Below are 24,424 nucleotides of genomic sequence, written 5' to 3' on the forward strand. Positions count from 1 at the left end.
GCATAAAGAAAAACAAACAAAAACCCAAGGAAAATTAACTTCAGATTTTTGAAAATTGTTGCATTTATGGTAAGGTTACATGGCGGGACTCAGTCAGACTTTATCAAATTTCAAGCCTCTCAGAAAATAGTGTTCGAGTTATTATATACCCTCCCCAGAGGAGATGCTTAGTCCTATAATGGAATCAAATACCACTCACTCCAGAAATATTAGCAATCAGGTTTTTATGTAAACTGTTTCTAATAATATAGAAAAGATAGACATTTTACATGGTGGGCAGAAAAATTAGAGAGAAGAGTGGAGGTGGCAAATCAAAAGCGTTATAGATAGGAATAAATTCCAAATTGCTGTCCATACACTGGCGCACAAATGCAGCTGACTAGTATTAGGAAGATTGTCAGATGTTTATATGACCCAAATGTTAGAAAGTACACATAAAAGAATGGTTTGATTTGCCTAAGAATACACTCCAGTCGAATTTATCCCCTAGCACCTGTAGCACCTGTAGCACTTGTGAGTGTAAATCACAGGATGCCCAGTGAAAGTGGGATTTGAAATTAAGCTGAAATAGTCTGTAAATGAACAGTTTACACAGCTCTGAGCTGGTTTAATCTGCATGGGGGAAGAGGCAGGAAGGTGAATAAAAAAGGTTTATCCAAACCACGCAGAGAGGACCTGCTTTTCCCTCTATATTCCCTGATCATAAACCTAGAAGGAGATTGCCTGGCAGTACTGTTATACCTTATAAAAATTGAATGTGGGTGCCTTTTTAAGCCTTCATTCAGAGTGCTCACTATATAATTAAGAGAGAAGCTGGAGAATATGAACTCATCAGTTGACAAGAAAGCTGGAAATGAGAACTCCTGGATAATGTTTCAACCTTTTTCACAAGTTGGACAATTATACATGTAAATTTATAAAAGAGAACACAACATATAATTTGAGAGTATCCAGAATTATCCTATAGCCATGTATAGTTTAATAGTTTGATATCCCTCAGATACATCTGTTAATCAAGCAAAGTAAAAAAAAAAAATTATGCATTGTTAGCAGACTTTTGAAGATAACTTTTTGAAGACAAAAAGAGACATGAGAAAGTCCTGAGCTGAAAGTTGCAACAAGAGAACAAAAAGTTATATTCTATAAAATACCCCAAGAGATGCTGAGTCTGCAGATCCCATTGTTGGCATAATTTGTGGGTGGCTTTTAGAACAGGTTGCACCATTTGCTTTCTCATTACAGAGGCAATCTAAAGAACCACTGTCATCCTGAAAGAGCAGAAAATTTTGAGCCTTTAAGCATTCGACTGTTCCAGCCTAAAGTTGAATGCATATTTGAAGGTAAAATTATAAATTTTGTACACAACAACCTTTAGGTATCCTCAAGCAATAAAAGATTCTGTGTGAAAGAAAAGGATTGTTTAGCTTGTCAGAAATGAGATAAGAAAAATAATGACTGGTTCCATTTAGAAAATGAGAAAAACTGATAGGTTCTGGATCACATGAGTTCTGATGCTTCTGCTATTACATCTTTTTATGATTGAAGCACTAATGTTTGATGAAGCATTTTCTTCTAAATGAGAGTATGGAAGACATCAACGAAGCAGCAGACCTAGTGAGTTAAATTAACATCTTTAACATTCAAAAATTATCATCATTAATATTAATTAGGGCACAGAAAGTATAATATCTAGCACTAAAGAATCTAGAATAACACAAAATTTAGCAGCTGTTTACTTGAATGACAATGAGGTAAAAAACAACAGGAAAATATCTCTTTGTTTACGCCCAGTAGTTTTCATTCTGGTAAATTTTAGATACTCTATTCCAAACATTGTCCACCTCAGCTTGCTGATCCTGATTGGGAGGGTTGGTCCTGGGCAAGTTCTTATTTATCTAAAATTGTTAAAATAAAGGTTTTTAAGGCCTGTGTTTGCACACACAAATATTTGTTATTAAGTTTAAAAATAAAAATAAACACAGGATTATATTAAAATCCAAAATTATTATGAACATCTGATTAAATTCCTACAGTTTCTTAATTATAATTAACTTTCATTCTCTTAATGACCACTTGTTTATTTAATGTATTAAATATAATTTTATCTTCTTTTTTACCAACACTTTTATATGTATCCTGTTGCACCTCACCCAAAATACCTCTAAAGAATGAAAACATATATGAATTTGTCAAAAAATTGACAGAAATTATTGTCCTTACATGCTAAATCTAACCCAAATAATTGTCACTTCAAAACCATGACTGAAAATTTTCACCGATAATAGGTAACTGAAATCAGTATTTATTTGTCCAACTACTGTAACACCTTACCACATTTAATAGTTGATGCTACAAAAATATGAACACCTGGAAAATCATAATGCCTCTTGCATAGCGTTAGCAACTTAAGACCACAGTAGAACAGAATGAGAAGACACATTCATACACACATATTTGCACATATAATTTTTTCACTTCTATGCATACACACACATGCTATGTTTTAAATACATTGGATGGATCTGTCATTGTCACTATAAAAGTTTTGTATCCCTGGAAAATTCAAATAATCTGATATTTGAAGTTCAAGATTATAGCGAGCCAACCAAACACTATTTTAATACATAGATATCCACCTTACCTTTGTTATATTTCAAAAAGTTCTCCATTACTCATTGAAGATAGAAATTAAAGATGGAATTTTGAGGGGGATCCAATGTCGAGTTCAAACTAAAACAAAAAAAATTGTTTTACCTATAAAATATTCTAGACCAGTTCTATATAATAAATTTTAGTCATATAAACTTGAAAATTTCTAGAAAATATTAATATATTTGATTTCTTGTGTGATGAGAGGATTTTTTATATTCAGCTGTTCTTCTCTGCATATCTGGTGTACTCTGCATATTTTACTCTACATTCCTAATTACTGGTTGTTTTTAGCAGATGGAAGACTTGCATTCACTCCCATGATTGCAACACAAAAGAATATCAATAAATACCCCAAGATTTTCAAGAGGAGAGATTTCATAAGGTACAGCACGACTGCCACAAAGCAAATGACTATCCTGTCTAGAGTAGATTTTCTGTAGCCTTATATCCCCTAAGTAGTGAAAAGCGAGAAAAGCATATACACAGTTAGAAAAACCTGTAAAGCAGATGCTGCCACAATGTCCCCACTCCTGCCCTGCCCCATACACCAGTGTTGCCCTGCACTGCTACCCATTGGCTCACTGCAGTCTGCACACTTCAGTACCTACACACCAGGTGCTCCTGACACCTTTTATGAACATAAAGGGGATGTAGATAAATGCTCTCTTTTTTTGCATTAAATCGAATTAAATCTCCACCTTTTAGGTGAGCAATGAAATTAACAATTTGATGGTAAAATCCAAAAGCTCTGTAGCTACAATGATCATCACCCATGCAGACTGAAGCCCTCCACTCCCACTACATCTATTCAGCTTGACAAATTGTTTTCTCTGCTTAAGTAACCCACAGATTTAATTTTGGTTGGAACATTCAGTTGACACTCCGGTCCTTCACTCATCTACTCATCCCTTCCTGACTACAAGATTACCATTTTTAGTTTCAAGACTACTCATTTTAAGCTTGTCTGATCATACTACTTAAATGCTAGGTCCACTGTCCACTTCAGGTTACTGTAACTCTGTTAAAACTCTAGTACATCTTCCAGTCAGGGTACAGGGCAAGGATCTCATGCACAGCTTTTACTCCAGGCCATTCCCACTCCTTACATGACCCTATCAGAGTCTCGTGGAGACACTTCTAAGTTAAAACAACTGCTGCCTCCCAGATTACAAAACCTTGTGGATCCAGACAGTGTTCGTTGTATTTCTTTTGTGAAATAACAGTAATTGTTGTTATGTTATTACCAGCACTTCTGAGCAGCCAGGCACAGACTTTAATGAGATTTTTAGTTTTCTACCTGCCTAATATTTTTCCATTTGAGCAGGAAAAATTCTTAGGGAGAAGGAAAATTCAGTTGTGACATGCAGATAAGATTGAAAACTATGAATATCTATGTAATTCTAGAAGTACAAAACTTTGCACATACAAGCAGCTGTTATTAATTCTATATGTAAATTCTCAATAATGTATATGTAAATTCTAAATAATTCTAAATAAGAATTATGTTTATGGTGCTTGAAAGTAATTTTTTTACATATCGAAGTTCTACCTTTCAAGCTGTCACTTTATGTGGGCTCATACAACAGCCATATTAGTTTGTACAAACAAAATGGAGAGAATTTAATGTGTCTTCATCCAATTATCTTTCTCCCATTGAAGAATTAATACTCTAGAAAATTCCTTCAGCGACTTTTAGTCCACATATACTCCACATACACTAAAAAATCAACTCTTTACTGGAAAAAAAGGATGTTTTTGTCAAAATTATTTTTTGATGACTTCTGCAATTCTTTGCTAAGGTTGTTTGGTTATCCATGTGTATGTAACACAGTAAGAGATAAAAAGAGATAATGAGCCATAGAAAGAGAACTGAAGGGATCAAAGATGATTGTACTATCATACATATCTTATATAAAAATTACAGAAAGGAATTTCTTACACACAATTTCCAGATCACCAAAAAGAAAGACAGCTTTACTAACATACTAACTTGATAGTCGTACTAACTTGAACTGAAATGATTAAATTTCATTCTGATCTTAAATATGGAGAAGAAGATCATATACTTAAACCTAAGTATATTATTAGGATATGCCAACGAAATATTTAGGAGAATTTAATTCCAATGCAACTTGCTACCATATCATCTCCCCTTGGGTTTTAATTCTAGTCATTTAAACACTGAATTCTACAACTACAGAAGAGAAAGAAGAGAAGAAAAAGCTTTCCTGACCAGATTAAATGACCAGGAAAGCTTTGAAGATTAAAATTAACACAAATAACAGTGCAAATTAGAGGCTGAAAAGACTTCTTCCAACACTCTTTAGATATACCGAACATCAGATATCTTAAGCTAGGAATTTTTTGGACATATTTACATAACCTGTTTCATAGGTTTATTTCAAGCTTTACCTTAAAACCATTTAGTTGCTCTGACTCCAATCTACTTAGAAATCATTTTAGAATCTCACTTCACATCTTATTGCAGACCTTCTTCAAATCTATTCTCAGTTTATTTATGACTGGTTAATAATAATTTATGTGGTCCTAATTTTTACTTATAACATAATTATTCTCCCTCTCCAGTATGTTTATAGAAAATCACCTCTCAACTTCAGCTGGGTTACACTACACAGGCCATGTCTTTTCATATTCTCTAAACAACACTACAGCTCTCCTGACTAAGTATATTTGAAATCACATTATTTCTTAGAATAGTATCTGATATGTCACAGTACATATGGCTTATGTAGCAATGGCAGTAGTGTTCCTCTAAGGCTGCTAATAATTCTCACTTAATGCCTTCTAGAACCTGCTTTGTCATTTCCCTGCTACCTAACACTGTCAGCAGATAGTCATTCTCTGACCAATATGTTCAGATTCTCCCACCACCTCCAGATGGTAAATCCCCAGATTATACCTAAATTCCTAGTAGAGGTCTGTTCATGCCAGACTTTACTACTGGATTTTAATCTAGAGCAATTATTCAGAACAAGATCTCCCCCTGGTTTTCACCGTTGAATGATACAATCAATCTGTGCCTAATTACAGCTCTTGCCCTTCTGAATGCAGCCTTGTCTAAGAAACAATTTATCTTATTAAAAAAGATATTCAGTCATATTTTTGCCTACACTTCTGAACCAGAAAGAAAAAGTGAAGGTTTTATGTTATTACCATTATTTATCTGTCCTTCAATAACAAATCATGACTCATTCTTAATAGAACTACTTGAGCACCCATATATATGTATTTGCCTATACGAATATATATTTCAAAAGGCCTGCCACATCAACAGATACAATCCTTACAACTTGAAGGTGGAACACAGTATCTGTTTAATGCCTTCCTATGAAACTTAAAAGGAGTGTCTCCGAATGGTAACTTAAAATTGAAATTACTGGAGACGAAAACATGTTTTCAAGCATTAAAATACATTAGAAATTTAAACAAGTAAAAATGCATAAAACATTTTTTAAGCAGTATAAAATATTGTTTTCATATTAATGTGTTTTTAAGAAATGTCTTTTTTGTCCTTTTGAGTATTTGGGGAATTATTAGGAAGTCATCAAAATGATCTTTATCATTCACTGATTATCAGATCAGCCTCAAGTTAGAAATGTCAATAAATATTTTCATAACATTTCCAATAAAAATGAATGCAAACAGCATACCTATGGAAAATGCTGAAACAAAAATAAAATGTCAAAACCAGCAGCTCCTTTCAAAAGTGTTATTGGGACTAATGACCTTTTTCTATGAAAAAGAATCCTTTCAAAAGCTATTAGCTCTACAAACTATTTAACAGAAATACATTTAGAATGACTGGGAACTAATCAATCAGTCTGAGTGCACAGGAAAATGACATGCTGTATGATTTTGACACAGATGACGTTGCTTCAGGAACAAAACAATTCAATGCACTTAGTCCAGCTGATGAGACTGGAGGAGTGGCTGCTGTTCTGTCTGGCATTTGTCCAAACAAGGATTACATTCCTATGACATTTACTGAAGAGTCACTGTGAGGAAGTCCTTAATTCAGAAGTGCACAGGCATAAGAACCAAATTTCCAGAACTGTTATATGCATGATCTGAAAAACCTGCAGCTATTTAGTACTAGATTTCCAGTGTGCTTCACATCCTCTCCTAACAAATCAGGTTCATAATACATAATTTATTATTACTCTCAAGAGTCTTACCAAATGGGGAATGATGTCTGAATCAAAGTGGGGTGTTGAACATGTGCCAAGGCAGCAAAAGAACTACTTTATCATTTCAGCACTTCAGCCTTCTATTATAATTGCATTGGCACCTTTCCTAATGCATAAGTGAATTTAATCTGCAGCAATGCTATATGGAAGGTGTGCTGTATGAACTTTGAATTTTAATGTAAAAAATTCTGGATAATTTTCCACACACAATATGGAAATTAGCAAAGTTCATGCACTTGTCTGCCTCTAAATCTGAAAATGTCACAGATCTGCACGAAGAATTGAGCAATTCTGAAAATTAATGACCGTCACATATGGATATAAGATATTCCTAGTGAGTTAGTGACTTCAGGTTAGAGACTTTAGGTACAGGAGATGTTTAAATTTGCAGGATACTGGCATTTTTACTTTTCAAAGTTACCTAACAACCAATGCTCAAGAGAAGAAATATAGTATAAATACAAATGCAAGATTCTTCCACCTTCTCTTACTTAATCCACTGTTTTTCAACATACTGACCACTGGAATATTAAGCCTTGTGGACAATGGCTTAACTCTCACTTGCCTTTGTAAGTCTCTGTATGATCTGTTTCATCTTTGTCCTCTCTTGTTATGGAGACTAGGAGACCCTGCAGGGGTAAGGGAAAATTAACACTTCAAAAGGTTTAATACAACATATGGTTGCAATCACTTTCGTTATATAATCACCATACTTTTCTTTCTATACTTCTGCCCCCATCATATTCTTCTTTACTTTGCCTACTAGAATTCCTCATTTCTCTCTAGCATAGCTAGGCTATCACCTATGTTACAAGTTACATGATAGCCCTGTGCTATAGAAAATACCATAACACTTAAAATGCATAGAGAACCAAACTTTCACCCTAGCTCAGATCATCCTAAAGTTAATAAGAGTTATTAACAGGTCAGTGGATGTAATAACAGATGATAACTAGAAAGCCATGTAAAACTAAATCTTGTAGGCTTCTGTAAATAAATTATTGCACTACATCCCAGATTAACAACTTTCCTATTGTTTCAGTCTCCAGTTTTCCTGTTAACACACCACCTCTGCCTACACCAGACAGTTGTGCTATGCATATTCCTTTCAAGCCACTACACCAACAGTTTTGCAAAACAGTTTATCTCCACACTTTTCACTGGATATCTCAGACTACACTAATATCACCAGAAATGGAAGATCAGAGAAGTAGCTTGTTTCATCAGTCTTAGTTTCCAAAGCAAGGCTTTTCACTAGCAACTCCCCAAGACAGAACTAGATGCGTAGCAGAGTTACGTCCCTCCTGTAATTCTTTTCATTCTAAACAAAACAATCCTGAAAGATTAATCAACTTGCATAGCAGGTATGATGCTAGAGCCTTATTTATACCTTATAGCCTGTTAAGATCCAACCTGATGGGTAGGTTGTATCATTTCATAAGTACATTTTTAAATGTTTCATCAGCAAAGGAAAAAAAAAAAAGTGAGATTTTTGTTGTTTGGGTTTTGGTTTTGGGGTTTATTTTCTATATGGAAGAGCTAGCATAGTAACAAAAGAAGCCAGCAGGAAAAGGATGGTACTGAAATATGTGTATATGCCTGTATATAAAGAAAGCAAATCATAGGTTATCAGCTTGAATATGCCACGCTTCATCTGATCATTGCTAGATGTGAGCAATGAAAACAGAGTTAATGTTCCATAGAGAAAGCAGAAGTGACAGTAATGCCCAGGAATGGACTTTTACACAAAGAACTCACTGGAAAAGCTCAAATGTCAAGTGTAACAGAAGTTTACATTACTTCAGGTTTTTGACTTATGCCCCATGCTTCCTTTCTTTTTATCCATACAAACATACACAGTCACACAGTTTAAAATCTGGTTTTAGCATAGCACTTTGTGGGTAATGATCATCTGTACAGTGAATCATCAGGATTCCCAATGTGTGTGAAAACTCCTTGGAGAAAATAATTCTTATTCTGTCACCTTCATGGGCAGCATGCTGCCTCAAGGATGGACAGATCATAGCACAGGCAAAATTCAATTGAACCTGATATTTGTTAATGCTACTTGCCTGAACTAGAAAGGGGGTGAATTCCAAAGTAGTTTTCTAGACTTTGCCTACTCCCTACTGAAAGAGAATTTGTATTTAAAGCTTCAGTGGATCCCTGTAGCAAAGCCTGTACTCAGTTTCCTCAAATGTTTCATAGGTATTCCCCAGCCTCTCCCATCTGCCCTAGTGTACTATGTTTCTTTATGAGACCTATTAACATAATTTAAAAAACTGGAATCTGTAAACAAAATGGTGGTTCATAACACAGAAAATATATCTGGAAGCAAAAGTATTTTCAGAATTAAACTAGAGTGAAAAAAACCAAAACCAACCCACACACAAAAAAACAAAACCAGGATTCTTCATAAACTGAATTATACTTGTTTACCACACAGCGTTGTGTAACTATGGCTAGGGTGGTGGGCTTGCAGGCTGTAAAATATAGCAGAATAATTTAATCTTTTGTTTATAAATTCCTATGACCTATTAGAAATCACAGGCCTGATTTTCAGAGATACTGAGCCTGTCTTTTCCATTTACTTCACCCTGAGATGTGTGTGCTCTGTCAACTCTTCTAGAAATCAAACCCCAGTAACTTTACATGATATTAATGGCTAGATTCTCAGTCTTCAAAGGAAGTACCCTGATTTATATTGGCTGAGGCTGTGTCTCTCACGCTGTGTTTCCAGATTCTACAGCCTCTCTGCTTACACTAAAACAGTTAGAAGTAAGATAAATAAAAAATATAGAGATAAAATAGATGAATGAGATAAATTGGACAATAGATTAAAATAGACAAATTAGACTGTCACAGACTTCTCCCTCCCATATACTCCTTTCCGTCCTCTCCTGTAGCTCATGCTTCATTCTTCATGCTGCCTTCTTCATTTGCCTTTGGCAGGATGCCACTGCCAACTCCTTCTTACTCCCTGGTTTCCAAATGCAGTCAGCCTGACTGGACACAAGCTGACTGCAGGACATTCAAAGCCTTTGCAGTGAAATTCTTAGTTCCTTGATCTAGACATACAGATATGCAGACTGGCAGTGAACAGAATCAGTTAAATCAGCTATACTGTATCACATTATTTATTACTTGACTACATAATACTGAAATACCAGATTTTTGAAGGTCTCTGTTCATGTAAAACTTCATAACATTCAGCCAATTTACCTGAGAAGAATGTTTCCCTGTCTGACGAGGTCTGAATCTACACAGTAATCTTTTGCTTTTGGAGTTACACAGCTTATCGGTACTTAGGTTTACATTTTGGCCTATGAAAATTTGTCTTAGAACAATATAGCATGATGTGGAATTGGATTTCTACAGAGGTTTTCCAGCATTTGATAATAAGGTGACATGATTGAATGATTGCAGAAGACTATTAAGGACATGCAATTTTGATGCAGTGTACTTCGATCTCAAACTGATAGTTTGGGACATTCCTCCCCTTCACAAAGGACACTATTCTCTACTCATGACTCTTTACAAAACTCATTCCTTCATTTGTAAGAATTTTATAACTCAAAAACTATATGGTATTGAATTCTGGAAATATGGAGTTTCAGTTGCACAGGTAGGAATTCCTAATTCTAGTTCAGATTTATTGTTCTTGCGTCTGGAAATGAGACAGATGCAGACACAAACTCCTGTCAAAGCTCTACAGGGAAAAGCTGTTTCTCCTGCAAGTCAGAATATTAGTGTGTGTGTGTACTAGTGCAAGATTTGTTTTCGTTGGTCAGACATTCACTTATTCCACTAGATTGGTTCTGCACAGACAGAGAGGAGCTGTGTGGCAGTGATACATGGAGTGCCTCTGTACAAAAAATTCTTTCAGACTGCATATCTCTGTTTCACCAAAGAAGAAAGAGAAAATGTAATGTTTTATGTTTTCCTTCACTTTACATTCCCTGTCAGCAGAGTAAATCTCACTTTGTCAAGTCTGTAGATGTAAAGAAAGAGCATACAGAATGAGAAGAATTCCATGTCCAACAAACCAAGACTGAACTCTCTCTTTTCTCTGCTAGACCTATTTCTCTCTCTTGTCCATGAAGAGTGAGTGAGAGTCTCCAACTTTCAGAGAGGTACCTGCCTCAACTTGCTGACAGACACACTCTGTATTGCCCAGCCTCTCTAGGCAAATGGCTGCTGGTTGTTACAGATTTTAGTTTCCAGTCACCACACTTCCCAATTGAGTTGTTAAAACTATCCTCAAATAGTATGTAAGTAATTAGTAGCTGGACATTAGATTCCTTTTAGTTTTTCACTATGAGGGTTCTATACCTGCTGTCATCCACCACCAACACACCTACCTCGCCTGTTTAACACCTAGCTTCTATCTAAGTCCAATTTCTCTTCATTTTCTCATTTAACATGATCTCACTTCCCTACAGTGAATGCTTATATTCAGAAGCATTTAAATTGGCTGAACTCACTCAGCTAATTTCTGTTTGGTACCACCTATGTAATTTACCTCACACAGTCATAAAATGAAATGACTCTGAATTTTAACTACATAAACAAAAACAGAGAAAAAAAATCCACAAACATTAAAACATATTTTTGGTTCACTTCCTTCAGTGTTCTATAAACAGAAATGATTTTTATTCATATGCTATATGAAATTATAAAACTACTTTTTAATGAGCTTAATGATTTTGTTTCCATGTTAAAGACTTTAGACTCAAATCCGTCTCAAAAATGACTTAACCCTTTTTAGGTCTGCAAAACTGGCAGTTTTAACAACTTGAATCTACAGACTTGAGAAGATATCTATTCTCAGCATGGATATACATATAGCCATGTGAGTTTTAGCAGTTGGTCTTTAGTGCTGTTTCAGTTGATGATTCATTTATTCTGTAGGTAGAAATAAGTATAGCTAATGAGATCACAGAAACATTCTGACAGCTTTGATGTGAATACAATCCCTATATTAAGAGCAGTGTGTGGAGGAGTAAAAGGTGGGATGTTCTCACTTGTAATTTGAAATAAGTTTGGTGGATCTCAGTACAGCGCATAGCAGACTGATGTTCAGAAAAATCACCAGTCAAACTAAAATGGGCACCATTCTTTGCAATAGCAGCAAAAAATAATGATTAAATGGGCACAGTAAGATCAGAACAGGTTTCCAATGCATTTGCTGAGGGGAAAGTGACCTGGGAAATTTGATGTCATCCCATCTGTACAACAAAAACATGGTCAAGCCAACATCCTTAATGACACATAATTTTAGTATTTAAAAGGTATGGAACAAATTTTCAGATCGCTTAAATCTATTGACTTCAGGAAAGCTGTGCTAATTTCCAGAAGTTTTTCAAACTTTCCATAATATCCCTCAAAAAACACTTGTAGTTACTAACCACCTTAGTGTTTTATTTGTTCCTGTATGGTTATGCCAATTGCATGGTGTTTTTTCCTCAGAGTTGGCAATAGAAAAGATTCATCCAGCAAACTGAGCTGGAAGTGGGTACAAAATTTTATTTGGGTCACCCGCAATGGGATTTATTTTAACTAAAAATCAGATAGCTGGTCTAAACTACATACCTGAGCAGCCTTAACACTTGTTTGGCAAGCAAAAGTACCTCTCCAGAGGGCCACTGAATCCATCAAAGCCACTATTTCTCTCCTGTGCAGAGAGAGCATCCAGACAGCAAAACAATCACGGTGTAGGTGTTGCTGAGCTATGTGAATCTCTGTGGAAGGAACTGCAAGTTAACACCACAGGGTAGCTTAAGAGTCCAGTTGCATCTGCAGGCTGAGCCCCATCACTTAACAGGGAACTGAGAACCCCTAAGAAGCTACTATTGTCCCCATCTATGAACTACTCGCTAGTGTTACTTTTCTGAGGTATGCAGCATACATCTTGCACCTCTCAGACATATGAAGATTTTGGCACTGGAGGTCACAGAATCAGAAAATTTGCGATCCCTTCTATAGAAAGAGTTTTTCAAAATATACATTTTATGTTACCACTATCTTCCACCACAAAATAACTGAGCAGCACAATTGGCTGTATGAAAGCTCCTCCTTATATCTGAAGACAAAGGTAGAAAAAAGTATTATACAGTTTTACTCTCCACACTCTTCAAAAAACTCAGTAAAAACATGAAAGTTTTAATGTGATGTAAACCTTTCATAAATCCAGTAGTGTTAAAGCAATTTTACTTCTCAAAGCTGATCACCCTTCCATCTTTCTACAGAGCAGCGTTGGAGAGAGGGCAGAAACTACTTTTTCTCATGTGCAGAATTTAGGAGTTTCTAAAATCATCATTCATTTTTCTTTATCTGTATACAGGAACAGTAAGTGTAAAATACTTTACATTTGCAGCATGAAGCTGGAAGAAAGAAATCTAAGTTCTTTCTGAAATGACAGAAGTGGGAACAGGACTGAAGACTCCTTGGGCAAACAAAACAGACACAAATGAAACAGACAGACTGATCAGCCCCAGACAAGATGCTACTACTCTTGCCTCCTTCCTCCTTGCATTTGGATCCATTTTGACAGCATGACATATAAGAGCCATTCTCACAGTCCACACCATGACAAAATTTGTAGTTTTGTTATCTTTCTCTCATTCTTTGTCTTTTCTTTTAGAACACCCTGATTCCCTATCATTCTAAGTATAGGAACCTCTCATTGTCAGTTAATTGCATAAAAATCCAATGACACTTGACTAAACTTGGGCCTGGATAGGAGATCTGACATGCATCTATGATTAAAAAAAAAAAAAGGAAAAAAGAAAAAGGCAAAGCTTGCTGTTTTAGGCAAGTGTAATGGTCCTAAATGTTACTTTGTAAAATCATTTAGGAAGTACAACTTGTTTATTAAGCTATATCTACAGGTTCCATAAAGCCAATGCAAATGCAAAAAGCTAAACAAAAGCATTTATTTCTTCCTCATCATTATACCTGCTTGTTACTCTAAAAAGAGTTCTAATGTTAAAAAACTGCATACAGTCCCCCAGTAATTACACTCAGTTTCACAGTTACTCCTTATTTCCTTGCATCACTGGAGGTTAAAGGACAGAAGGTAGTCGAATTCAATGAAAGGGCAATTCCTCAAAGCACTAAAATGCTAATAGTTAAAGAATACTGACTTCAACTAAGTCCACACACTCTCTTTGTACAACTTATATATCTAGTGTGAAGGACAGATGACAAAGAGACCAAGGAGCTGGATGCCATATCAAATGAGTGAATACAGTGCTGCATTTGACAAAACCACAGTGAAATGACTTTCCCTTGCTCTTCACTCTGCTATTTTGGTTTTTTATTGTTTCACAATATAAGGTATGCACTTTACTGGATCTATAGTCCTGTATAATGCCAGAATAATCTCATGAATGATTTTCCCAGTCATAGTGGCAGTAATCCAAAAAACACACTACAGCATCATTATGGTTTTAGCTTCCCTATTTATTTTTACAAACATGTTTACAAAGCCAAAGTTCCTATGGCCCAAATATGCAAAGCTACAAGCATCTGAGAATTTCCTATTAATGCAATTGCTAAAGAATCATGCACTTATCTAATGCTATCAACTATTGTTAACACAGAATCCCAACCATACTGAGAACTAACTCTCATTTGCCAATGACTAGAAGGAATCAGATTAATAATAATACTAAAATATAATGCAGCACTGTATTTTGATATTAGCATGAAATGCAAAACTATATTCGTAGGGTTTCTCAAGTAATCTGGTAACAGCTTGCTTAGATGTAAAAAGCATACTGGATTAAAGTCTTACATCTGGAAACGACAAATAGATTAGTAGACAATAAAATATTTTGATAAAGTTCAGTATTTTTACAGACATATAAATTTCACTGAATTTAAATCAGTAATTTATTTTGTAATTCAGTTTGTTATTGTTATCTATACGTCTACTAGAAAACCTTGTAATTTTCCTGTATGATGACTCCTATAACACAAAAATTCACTATAAAGCCTGGCCTAAATGGATGGGTGAGTTAAACTGGATAGCCGAACTGTAGTTTAGTGAATTAAAGCTAGTTAAAGTAAGTTAAACTATATATACAGAGTCCATTTTGAAATTAAAGTATGGACAAGTTTATCTATCATGGAGTCATCAAATTCCCCTTAATGCAGTTTTTCTACTTCATTTACAAGCCCTTATATTCCCTAATCCAAACTGAATCTTTTTTTTACAGTTAAAGAAATATATGGGCCTACTGAGGTTTTACTGACCCAATAGGCTATAAAAATATCCCTGATGATTTCTTGGCATTTACTATCACTTGCGACCTTTATTTTCTAAGAAGGATTATTATTACCTCCTTCCACTCTACATTTCCCTATAGGATATCACCAGCCATATGTCAGCCTAGCTCAGGGGGTTCTCATGCATGGCTCGAGCAATTCTACACATATTTCTGGTGTTTACTGAAAATTATGAACATTTCTTTCTGTATTAATTCCTATTTTTTTAATTAAATGTGGACTTCTAACATGCAGTTAAACACACAATAATATATAAAATACAGAGTCTTGATGGTATCAGTAACTTAAGAGTGCCTAATTTTCATTAAATCACACATTTAGCCAGATATGTGAATCAAGACAGTAAGAGATAATACTTTTTAGAGACCTTTCTAGCCTTGCAACTACTCATGTGATTATATACCATTTTGTGTGATGTTCCTATGATAATGCACTTAACCATGAAACTTTGATCTTCATTTATGCTCTCCACTTTGCTCATTAATTCATCTTCACAGTCTATACGAATGTCTCAGAAGCCCCTGCAGTGTCTCATATTCATTATTTTTGTTTCAGTAAGAAATGGAGACGGAGCCTCATCCTCTGTCCCAAGATGTGGGAAATACTCAGTCCTGAATCTCTAAGTTTTGGTATCCCATAATCATAGAATCATAGAATCAACCGGGTTGGAAAAGGCTTCTGAGATCATCAAGTCCAAGCCTTGATCCACTACCGCCAGGGTTACTAGACCATGGCACTAATATATGAAGCTTTGTGGGTAAAAAAAAAAAAAAAAAGAGATCATATGCAAAAGAGAAAGAAGTTATCCATTTCAACTGATTTATTAGGGATCTTGAATGGTAAAACATCTATATGCAGATGGATAAGAGAAACAGTAGTCATAAAATAATTTTGTTACTTGATGTGTTACATTCTAAGAGGATGCCTGGTTGAATCTATGTTGAATCACATGATTAAGTTTTTTGATGGTTTTTTTTGAAATTGTGAGGAGAGAGTTGGAAATTAAAGAAATTATTAAGAACTGTACAAGTTCTGACTCATATCAGTATATTCAATAGCTTTTTCAGTACTGATCATTTTCCTAAGCAATGTTATTTGTCTCCTAGTAAAAGCAGGCTTGAGAGGATTCTTCCATAATAACAGTGACATATCCTATAGGGAATTTAAAACTGTTGGAGATTTTCGGTGCAATGTTTGATCAGCAACATAATGATGTAGCTCCACATGGAAACTACCTGTGGTGGCAGCAGGAAGGGTGAAGAGAAACAGTCATTGGAGTCACAAAGTTGTTTGCTTAGGCAGTATAGGCAATACAGTTCACAGTATAATCCAGGTCATACAGTGTACACTTTGAATTAGAAGTAGAGCTGTCCATAAACTTCCTATGCCTTAGGGAAGACACAATACTCACAGATTTATGCTAAATATTTCAGACACTGTGGGAAATGAGAAAAATTATTCTTATGTATTTCAATTGGAATTGTGCTCAAATTTTTACTTGTGAAAATGTACTCTGTGCCTACATTAAAAATAGGATATAAAGAAAAGAAGATGGTTGAAAAATACTGATGTTTACAATAGATGTGTCACCTTAATTATTTTCTTCCAAAATAATTAATTTCAGTCTTTATAAGACATCCTTTAATCCAACATAATTTTACATACTGAGAGGAATTTCTGTCATCTTTTAACCACAATTATTGTAGCCTCATTTTTAATTTAAAATGAGATGAAGTGAAATGTGCCAGTAAAAGCAGTGAACTAGTCCCCAAGTACAAAGCAGATCCATCTTTCTGCAGATGAACAGTAAGAAGCAGTTGTCATTAGCTACTGGCTGCAAGAGTTTATATTATCTTCCAAAATACCTTTACCTGTTGATGGCAGGTCAGTTCCTTGAGGACTAACTCTGAGCACTTTCAAACAGTTCTTCATCATTCTGGAGTAACAACTGCTCCTCCTGAATGTCACATCAGGTCACATAAAAACTCTTAAATCCAAAAGGGTTTCAAATATTTAAAAATATATTTTCTAGTTTTTGTCATTTGGACTTCCGTTCTTTGCTTTTTTTGCCCTCCCCTGTTAGTCTCACAGTAATTAATCTCTCTCTGCATCTAGTACGAGAAGTAAAAGAGTATCAGTAACCACTAATACTGAAGTTTTCAACATTTCTCACCTAAGAATGAAAGCTGTTACTAAAACACCTGTTGCTTTGAAATTTCATTGGTCAGTTAGAAAACCTTATGCAGGAATGACAGTTTTCCAAGAAGTTCAGGATAAATGGATTTATGACTTCAAGGCTACCATTTTCATAGATTTTTCAAGCAACTTTCAGCATAGTACATCATCAATCTTTTCCTTCTGGAGCACATTAAAGTCTAAATATTGACAATATTTTTCATTATTTTATAGTAGTGGATTTTGAGGACCATACAATCTGGATTACAAAGTCAAAAAGATACAAAGTATTGTGCCATTACTTTCAATTGTGGTTTTGTACTTAAAGCCTGGAGAACCTGCAAGCATAGTATATGCTTTTCTCGCAGTGCATTGGTTCTCATCATGGTCCTTGGGAAAAGCTCCAAGGAATTTTTGCTGATGCAGATGACAAATTGTGAGAGGACAAAGGTTCAGTAGGTCCAATTCATTACCCAAGGTGAGTATAAAATTTTGAAAATAAATGCTATTGATATATCACCTGTTGGTGGTTTATAACAGCTATTATATGGAATGTTTGTCTTCTCTTTCCTCAAAAAAGGTTGGTTGCCTAAACTTTGAGATGCAATGCAGAATTTGACCTGCAATAGCAAAATGACTAAAGCACATCTATTTGTCTCCTTAAGTAATGGAAGGAATAGCTCAGTCTAAGGATTTTCTGAGATGTATTTGAAAAGATTTGCTCTGTTGTAATTAAATTTTAGATGGGTCAACTCTTTCAGAAGGGAGTTACATTTTATACAAGTCCCTTCCTGTTCAAAAGATGTGAAAATTTTCGAGTCTACAACCTTGCATTTGCTTAAACTATACCAGTTGAGGAAGATAAAGTTACTTTTTGCTGTTAAGGCTTTTATGAAAGGATTGTTGCTAAATTACTTGTAATGCACCTGAAATTTTTTTTGCATTAAAGTCTGTCACAAACTCCAATTTCTCTGTCCATTACAACAAAATGTGTTTAGATACTATGATATTGTTTAAAGCCAAGTTACCCATGAAAAAATGGCAACATCATAACAAGTGTATTTAGTACACAGTACTTTAAATGCTATAGGTCCAATTCACGTTCAATATTAGATAATGAGGTCCTGTTGATCCTGAAAAACCTGCAAACCTACCACTTGAGCTGAAGAGGAAAAGAAAAGTTTAACTGCTGTACTACACACCTGCATCATCACGACAAGCTGTGGTGGGTTGATGCTGGCTTGATGCCAGATGCCCCTAAACCTTTCTGTCACTCCTCTCCTCAGTTGGGCAGGTGGATCTCTGCTTCACTGTGGGCTGCAGAGGCACAGCCAGCCTCAACATGGTTGCACCATGGGCTGCCCAGAGCACCTCATCCGTCTCCTTCTTTCCTGACTTTGTGGTGTGCAGAGATGCTTCCTTCATACACTCTCACTTCCCTCTTCTCACTGTTGCTGCTGTTGTGCAGGCAGCAGCGCTGCCACTATCACTGAGGGGTCAGTGGTGGGTCCATCTTGGAGCCAGCTGGCATTGACTCCATCAGACATGGGGGAAGCTTCTGGCAACTTCTCACAGAAGCCACCCTTGTAGCGCTCCCACTACCAAACCCTTGCCATGCAAACTGAATATACAAGCCTGTGAATTTCTAATTTCATTCAGAAGATAATAGTATGAGTAGTTAGATAATATAAACACCATATATGCCATTTGTGCTTCCTCAAGCATTATGAAAAACTTTGATTTCAAGCAGACATTTATGGAATGAAATTTTTTCATACACAAAAAATCTCTTCTGCAATAAAAAAGTAATTCCAAAATATATTTAAAAAATATTTCTGTAACTATAAGACTGACAGTGGTACTATCTGTACCTAGACATATGACTTGAGGAATATTACATATTAACCAAAAAACTCCCTGATATTACCATTCAGCCAATAGTACGCCAAAAACTCCAAAACCCTGAAGCTCTAAGACATATATAAATAAATGAGCAGAATTCCACCCTACAGGTGGTACACAGATTGGAGATAGGAAGTCTCAAAGACAAGTGGCAGTAACAGAATAAATACCTATAGTACAAAGTTAGTTTTTACTCTTTTTTTTTTCTATGAGGAAGAGAAATAAAGACTAAATATCAATTCAGGCAGGTCTACATCCATCACATTTTCACATTTATGATACTTAGAAAATTTAGAATTTCTATCTATCTTCAGTTTGCCTCTCAATTAATACCAACTAATGCAAATGTATTCAAAATTAGTTAATCACCATTACTGCAAGTTCTCCAATTATATTGCATCAACACACCAAAAACTTTTACAAAACACCCCTTAGTGGTTTTCAAAACATGACATTCATCATTGCCCATAAATTTCTAATAGTGCTATCAAAGAATATAGTAACATTCTACTATAAGGCATACTAAAAACTGCTCTTCAGTAAAATGATTTTCTATACATTTGAAATACCAAAAAGAAAACAAATTATTCTTTAGAAGAAAATAACGTTCTTCCTTGATTTATAAAGACTGTTTTTTGGTGGGGGGAGAAAAGATAACAGAAAAAATGGTCCTGATATTCTTATAATATCATTATTTCTAATTTTGTCAGGTTTTTTTCATCTCAAAAGCTTTCTTTAAGACCTAGATGGTTATAAAACTCACAACTCAAAATAATTCTCACCTAATAGCATACTTGCCTGTAGGAAAAAGTCTCAGAAAATGCTAATACAAGAAAAAAAATCAAAACTGTTCCTTCACCACCAAAAAGTTCCAAAACCTATTTAATTATATGAAAAGTGAAAATGTAAAATTCCCATTCTAGTGCTCATAGCCATTAGAATTCTTTTTTCGCAATCATGACTGTACAAAAAATGTAACAAAGTGAAAAATCAGACTGAAAAGTCTTCTATACCCTAAATTTCTCTTGTGATTCAGTATTCCTCTGTACAAATAAAAATACAAGACTGTGCTCACATCAAGAATAAAAGGCTTTACGGTTGCTGCATCCCACATGCCTTGGATGGCATGCAGACTTTTTAAACTATTAATTAATAATTCTTAGCTTTGCTTTATGCTTTAAGCACAAACAAACATGACTACAAGACTGACATAGATGAGTCACAAGAAATTCATACCCTATTTGCTTCTGCTGTATATAGAGAGCCTAGAGTTACCATCTTAAAAGTCAGTTTGAGATCTGTCCTAAATATTGTTCACCAATCATACATTTAAACACTTTTTTCTCATACAACCATATGTGAATATAAAAAATGTTATACATGAATAGCCAAGAATAAAGTTTTGAATGAAGGTAATAACACACCTTAGTAGACACACAATATTAATGAATGAAAGACTGGAAGGAAAGTAATTTTCAGTTTACCTGTTTTCACTAATTCATGGCAGAGTTAATTTTCCTTCATGCCAAAGTGTAGTGTATTTACTTTCTCAAATGGTATGCTGTATCTTAGGATATGTCCATATTAACAGTCTCCATTTCACATTCCTTTTTTCTGGCAACCTATTGTGTTGAGGGGAAAAAAGATAACATTTCATGGTGTGGTGTGTCTAACACTGACAGACCATGAGATTATCATGTACTTTAGAATGAACATACTGAGAAATCTCACAATTAATAATGAAATAACCTCTAAAGTATAAGCAGTTAAAATTTCTTAGGCAGACCATTGAAAACATACAATCTATAAACATAGAAAAGGAAAGAATTCATCTGGTTTTGACTAGAGATTGTATTCTGTTCTCTTTATCTTAATCAACAACAACTTTAATAATAATGTGAAACTTGTTCTTGAGACACCACACTGTGGGTAATCTGTGTTACAGCCATTATCCCATTTACTGGACAATTCACCAATTCACACCATAACTCAATGGCAAAGAAAAGTCGGCATCCTTTTCTGAACTGCATACATTGAAATGCAGCTGGTTATTTTGTTGTTTGGGTTTTTTTCAATGTTTATAGCATTTTATAGCATTTGGTAGGAACTATACATTCAGCAATGCCAAATGTACAATGCTAGGCAGCACCTGGGAACTTGGGTATTCTTTACTCACAAACTGTCTGTCACAGTAGAGCTACCTCCTGACATGAATTAAATGCCAAGTACCACCATGACATACATAAATCTTCCCTACTAACTGTAGATTGGAACAGTATGGGGCTTTTTTATCTCTTAAGATAAGCTTTTCACCTGTCTGTTTTCATTGTAGTTTTATATATGTGTGACAGACATTAATGGTTACTTATACATTTTATTCATCTGGAACTACTTCATATTATTCCACTGAAGAACACCAAAATTCTAGGGCAGGTGTGTACCATGCTAGTTTTGCACATGATGTAGCTGTTCAAATACCTGGACATGTAATTTCTCTTTTGAATTGAAAAACATCTGGTAGTAAATACGGTGATCCCTAATTAATCAACAGATCACAGATGTATGGTATCTGACAAGTTCATGCCACACACCAAATAGGTGCACAGAAAATATGAAGTCACTTGAATTCCAAAAGGCTCATTTCTATGTTTGAAAGTAATGTGTGAAGGAAAACTCAGGGAAAAAAGTGTGGTAACATCACATTATAACTAATACTGAGCTGAATTTGAGATATTGTAATATTTACAGTTTCTCTTGTGTATCATATCTCATCAGTTACATATATAATAATTCTGAATTACTAAAAAAGATTTATCTAGTTAATAGGCAGTATGGAAATGAAAGGAATATTTTGATCACTTCCATCTTGTTTTCCCCAAACAGCGATTTCCTATCCCAAGGATACATTATCGCTATTTCATAAGCTATTTCATTAGCTTTTTGTGACCCAGTGGATTTATTAATTAACTGTAATTAAATTACTCTATTGTCATCTTCTTGTCTCTGCTGACTGCTTTCTACGTATAGAAGAAAGATTAGCTTCAGTATCTAGAAAAGCAATAAACAATTATTTAAAACTTAACTAGAGGGGTCTAATAGTTTCTTACCATCAGAATTTCCATTTGGGCACAGTTGTTAAAAATATATTCTTCCTCAAATTTATGGAATATAAAAATAGAAATAGAAACATACTGAATCTTACAGAAAAATATATTAATACAATTTATAGGAAATAGAATATAAAAGTAAAAAAGTGTTATTTTTTAAAACAGGGAAAAAAAGCTTTATACATACACCTACGCCACTGATATATTATTCATCTTCCATAACAAATGAGAATAATCAGGGGACAAAAATAGACACTCGAGAGAAAAATGCATCAGACACATTCACAGTCACAGATTATACTACAGCTTAATTTACTATTATATAAAGGAAAGCTAAAAAGACTACAGCTCTTCTGAAACTTAATCACCAGGATCATTTGAAAACTCCCCTATAGAAAGTGATTTTCCTCCTGTGTTGCATGAAGACCAGAATTTGGCCTAATTGTACCATTAAAACTATGAGAGCCACTCTGTCAAAGGAGAACAGGAGGTACATTTCATTTTACAAATTACTATTACAATTTATAAATTACTGAATTTTGAATGAACCTCAGATATTTTGGCTGCCATCAATAGTTTATCCTTCACAAGGATGACATGAACTACCACTGGCAGCAGTAGATGAATGGATCAGAGGGCATTCCAGTCTGCAAACTAGATCACATACTTTTCTCCTTTGTACAAGACAGTGAATATCATTCAGTAATTACAGAAATAACTGCCACTTTGTATTAAAGTGTTAAGGTATTTCTTCAATGAAAAGCTTTCTTAATCTGTCCTGTCTTTTTGAATATATCACGGAATCAATTAGCACCTAACAATAATCCAGCTTTACCAGTAGTTAGTTGAGGTATTTCAACAACAACACAGAGTTCATACTCACATATGCACTGTGCACAGTGGTAACCATCACCATTGAGTTCCTCTTCTGCTTTCAAACACAATTCAGGGAAATGGATGACAGAAGAGATACTGATAACAAAGGAATTCTGACTAGTGAGATTCAGTTTCTAATTCAGCCATATATTTGAAATGGGTCATCAAGGGTGGTAATGGGCATTATGCTTAAAAAAGCATTGAACATAAGCATTTTATCTTTTGGCCTGTGTTTCTATCTCTAGAGTGGCAACAGTAATTCATCATACACTTTATATTTTTATCTGTAAGCAATAGACAGAACTATTTATAAAATGTATATAACAGTGATAACCTGATACTGACGTTTTCATAATAAAAGTAATAACAACAGTTATCAATAATCTTTTTACAGTTAAACAAGTATTACATAATAATTGCAATTGAGGAACTGCCTGGACTATAAATACAATTACACATATGAGTAATTATTGAAATATTTTTGTTCTGTATTTGGGAATTACTAACAGAATCTCTGAGGTTGGAAGGGACCTGTGAGGCCATCTACTGCAATGTTTCAAAGACATCTATAATGTTTTACAGATGTGCTAAAGTGAGCATTAGTTTGTTTGTTTCTCATACTGACCCTAACATCTCAGAATCCTATTTCCTGAACACATTCCTATAATACAATGGCCACGGAAGAAAAGACTGATCTTTCATCTACTAGCAGCACAATATTTTCTTGCTAAAACACCACGTGCTATTGTATTTCAAAAACCTGTTGGTGACTCAAAACTTTAAATGCATTTTTTGACCCTTTAATTTCAATTCAGATTGGGTTCTGCTTTCTGTTAGTTTGACAGTGCACGTATCACTACATTGCATTTTCTCCTTAAAAAGTACTATTTCTCAGTCTGATGTGATTTCTCTGTTTCCACAGCAAAGACTATATGGTTGGGAAAGGACAAATTCTCTCATCTGTTGCCATGTTGTATTTAAATAAGACCTTATTTTCACAATCCTTCTCATCCCTCACAGAAATATCAAGGTCAAATTATTTCGCATTACAAACGTGAAAAATTAGGAAAAAATCCATTGTATTATCCTATCCTGATGAGTGGTGACTGAGAATTAATTATATGGATTTGCTTTGCTCTTGTATAATGTTATGAAAAAAAATTTATTCTGCAAGCTCATATAGTTATCCAGAATTTCCTAAATTATGTAAAT

At 34.8% G+C, this 24,424-nt stretch overlaps 1 protein-coding gene across 1 annotated transcript in view; it reads right to left on the reverse strand.

Annotated features, from left to right (window-relative positions):
• Nucleotides 1-24,424, reverse strand: part of LRRC4C (leucine rich repeat containing 4C) — a 491,415-nt gene that overhangs the window by 183,330 nt on the left and 283,661 nt on the right. Inside the window, exon 2 of the mRNA XM_018082944.1 lies at nucleotides 20,714-20,851. The gene's annotated coding sequence lies outside the window, so the exon portion shown is untranslated. The remainder of the gene's footprint in view (nucleotides 1-20,713; nucleotides 20,852-24,424) is intronic.

This window comes from Manacus vitellinus, unplaced genomic scaffold (genome assembly GCF_001715985.3).
Source record: "Manacus vitellinus isolate BGI_N305 unplaced genomic scaffold, ASM171598v3 scaffold_6_pilon, whole genome shotgun sequence".
NCBI lineage: Eukaryota > Metazoa > Chordata > Aves > Passeriformes > Pipridae > Manacus > Manacus vitellinus.